Raw genomic sequence first — 4268 nt, 5'->3', positions numbered from 1 at the left:
TGACGGGAAACAGGGATGACCCTTCATCCACAAGGTCCTGAGGCGGGAGGAACAACGAATGTACATGTAGTGCTTTGATTAGGCCACCCCTCTTATGAGGGGGAAATGCCCTATTGTACATATATATGTATATACATGTAGTCTTTCTTTGATCACAAGTATCTTCACCTTAACACTTCGAACTTCCAGTAAATGCACTATGAAGCTCTTGTTACTGCTTATTAGTTCTGTGCTCGACTACACTTTTCTGTTGTAAGATTGGATTCGTCTTTTAATCTTAATCTAATTCTCTCTCCTAAGAAATTCTTCCCGTCGCATATAACGCAGCCTTATCATCTCATAAGGTCAAGTTTTATTATCTTGTATTTGTTTAATCTATATCCTGGAAGACACATTTTCCCTACGTGATTCCTTCGTTCCACCTATCGGAAGTCATGCTTTTTTTTTTTTTCAATAAACTTGTCGAGCCCACACTCGAAGCAATTGCTATTTGCATAAAAACGTTTTGCTCTCTTGGAATCATCCCTCCCTCTCTCTCTCGTCCTCTTCCTCTCTCTCACCGTCTCCCTCCCTCTCCCTCTCCCCCTTACATTATTTGTATTCCACAGACCTCCCCGTCCCATTTCCGAAAATTTAATTTCTTTGTATTTTTCTCTAAGAAGGTCAGATAACTTTACAGATGGGATAATGGACATCGACCTACCTATATATGTAGTGTAGGCTTTATGGTCTCTTGCAGTCTCCTCCGTTCTTAAGTTCCTGTGTTTTTTAGTCCTGTACTTCCTTCCATGGCTATTGTCAAGGGTGCGTGATCGCCCTATGGTGGGGCGGGGATAAGAAAGGCGCCCCTAAGTTCCACTGAATGTTGTAGGAGGTCGCTCAAGAGGGTTGAGTGGTTACACTAGAAACCTTATCCCTCCGGACCACTTTTTTCAGTTCTTTGTCATTCTTTTATTTCTCTCCGTAGTTGTTGTCGTTTCCTGGAAGAGGCTGGATGACCGCATCGCAGATAACTTTCCAGGACGCAACACTTCACCCCCATACTATACAACAAATTATGGAAGACTGCATTGCACACAATCACGCACGCCGACAACACAATATACACTCTATAAAGGACTTGTGGGGAGAACCCCGTTCCACCCGCGGCGTTCCACAGGGAGATGGGACTGCTCGGCCAGACACTCCAGGGAACGACAGCAACTACGGAGAGAAATTAAAGAGAGGAAGACGAAGAACTGGAAAAAAGTAGCCTAGTAGGTAAAGGTTTCTAGTGTAGCCACTCAACCCTCTTGAGTGACCTCCTACAACATGCAGGGGAACTTTTGGGCGTCATTCTTATCCCCACCCGATCATAGGGCTATCACACATCCATGTCAATAGCCATGGAAGGAAATAAAGGACTAAAGAACACAGGAACTTAAGAATGGAGGAGACTACAAGAGACCATAAGGCCTACACTATATAGGTGGTTCGATGTCCATTATCCCATCCATAAAGTTATCTGACCTTCTTACAGAAAAATACAAACAAATGAAAATTTCGAAAACGGGACGGGGAGGTCTGAGGAATGCAAATAATATAAGGGGGAAAGGGAGAGGGAGAGAGGGAGGGCGAGAGAGAGACAAGAGAGAGAAAGAGAGAGAGAGAGAGAGAGAATTCCGAAAGAGCCAAACGTTTTTATGCAAATTGTAATTGCTTCGGGTGTAAGCAAGACAAGCTTATTGCAAAAAATAAGCATGACTTCCGGTAGGTGGAACGAAGGAGTCACGTATGAAAAACGTGTCTTCCAGGATATAAATTAAACAAATACAAGATAATAACACTTGAACTGATGAGATGATAAGATTGTGTTATATGCGACGGGGAAGAATTTCTTAGGAGAGGGAATTAGATTAAGATTAAACGATGAATCCAATCTTACAAGAGTAAAACGTAGTCAAGCATAGAAGTAATAAGGAATAACAAGAGCTTCATAGTGGAAGTTCAATATGTTAAGATGAAGATACTTATATACAAAGAAAGACTACATGTATATATATTCAACAATAACAAGAGCTTCATAGTGCATTTACTGGAAGTTCGAAGTGTTAAGATGAATATACTTGTGATCAAAGAAACCCTACATGTATATGCATATATATATGTACAAAAGGGCGTTTCCCCCTCATAAGAGGGGTGGCCTAATGAAAGCACTACATATACATTCGTTGTTCCTTTCATCTCCGGACCTTGAGGATGAAGGGTCATCCCTGTTTCCCGTCACACGGCTCGTCGGGTAAGGACAGTGTAGTTCTATGCAGGTTATATCCTGGGGAGTTTTTGGGTTAGGAGGGGTACTCCTACGGACCAGAGTCACACATAATAATCTATATATTAATACGCTTGTAAGTATCTATGTGTGTCACGCGGTGACGTCACGGCAACGAAGCCTTCCAAAATTGCTGACAACTGATTGGGTGCGAGCGAAGCGAGAGTGGTGACGTCACGGCAACGGAGACGACTTGTTGGCCGAGAGTGGTGACGTCACGGCAAAAAGGAGACTACTGATTGGCTGCCAGGTAAGCGACAATAGTGACGTCACGGCAACGGAGACGACTTATTGGCCGAGAGCGGTGACGTCACGTCGCTTCAGTGCGTCCGACACACGATATAAGGCGTCAGATAACAATGAAAATTGCGAATGTCTGAACAAGGGAGGTACAGTGATGGTGGACTTGCTGGTGAGGTTATTCAATGTTTGCTGGAGAGAGGGTAGAGTGCCGGAGGACTGGAGGAGTGCCTGTATAGTTCCTGTTTACAAGGGAAAAGGGGACAAGTGTGAATGTAGTAGTTTCAGAGGGATTAGCTTATGGGAGGATCTTGATTGAGAGGATTAGGAGAGGAACAGGAGTAATTGGTGAGGAACAGTGTGGATTTAGGACAGGTAGAGGTTGTGTAGATCAGATCTTTTTGGTAAGACAGATATGTGAGAAAGCTATAGGAAAGGGGAAGGATGTTATTTGGGCTTTTATGGATCTGGAAAAGGCTTATGAAAGGGTAGACAGAAAGGCACTGTGGGAGGTTATGCAGATATACTGGATAGGAGGAAAGCTTCTGGGAACTGTCAAGAGTTTTTATGAGAGTAGTAGAGCTTGTGTCAGGATTGGAAATGGAGAGAGTGAGTAGTTCGAGGTAAAGGTGGGACTTCGTCAAGGATGCGTTATGTCACCCTGGCTGTTCAACTTATACATGGATGGGGTGGTGCGAGAGGTAAATGCAAGGGTAGTGGGCAAGGGATTGGAGATGGTTAAAGAAAATGGAGAAAAGGTGAGCCAGCTGTTGTTTGCGGACGACACTGTGCTTGTGGCAGGATCGGAGGAGGGATTGAGGAAGTTGGTGACAGAGTTTGGGAGAGTATGTAATAGAAGAAAGCTAAAGATAAATGTGGGTAAAAGTAAGGTGATGAGATGTACAAGGGGTGAAAGTGGCAGTAGACTGGAAGTGAGCATTATGGGAGAGCGACTAGAGGAAGTGGATAGTTTTAGATACTTGGGTGAAAATGTGGCAGGAAAAGGTGGAATGAAGGTGGAGGTAGAATGTAGATTGAGAGAAGCAAGTAAATGCCTTGCTGGATTAAAGAGTGTAATGAGGAATAGACATTTGGGAATGGATGCTAAGAGGAGACTGTATGAAGGAGAGATTGTGCCAACAGCACTGTATGGGGCAGAAACATGGAACATAAAAGAAGAAGAGAGAAGGTGTTTGAACGTGTTTGAGATGAGGTGTCTGAGAAGTATGATGGGGGTTACTAGGCTAGATAGATTGAGAAATGAGGAGGTGAGGAGGAAAACAGTGGTGGAAAAAGAGCTGGGAGATAGGGTTGATGAAAGAATATTAGGATGGTTTGGACACATGGAAAGATTGAGTGAAGAAAGACTAGTAAAAGAGGTATGGAAGGCAGATGTGGAGGAAGTGAACATGAGGGGACGTCCTAGGATGAGATGGATGGATGGGGTGAAGGGGGCTTTGGGGAAGAGGGGAATGTCTGTTGAGGAAGGACGGGAGAGGACAAAAGACAGGGGTGAATGGAGAATGGTTGTATATGGATGATGTTGTGATTGCATGAGGTGGAATGGGTGGGGGGATGGTGGGTGAGGTAGTATGTGTGAGCAAAATTTGACGCAGCCCGAAGGGATTTCTCCCCGTCCTCTCCTTTTATGCAATGGGGGGACGGAGAGGGGGGGTCGCCGATTTAATGAAGTGGCCTTCCTGCGGATGTGCTGTGT

The sequence above is a fragment of the Oratosquilla oratoria genome, chromosome 17, assembly GCF_046742065.1.
Source record: "Oratosquilla oratoria isolate Oo_2021 chromosome 17, ASM4674206v1, whole genome shotgun sequence".
NCBI lineage: Eukaryota > Metazoa > Arthropoda > Malacostraca > Stomatopoda > Squillidae > Oratosquilla > Oratosquilla oratoria.
This window is presented reverse-complemented; position numbering follows the sequence as displayed.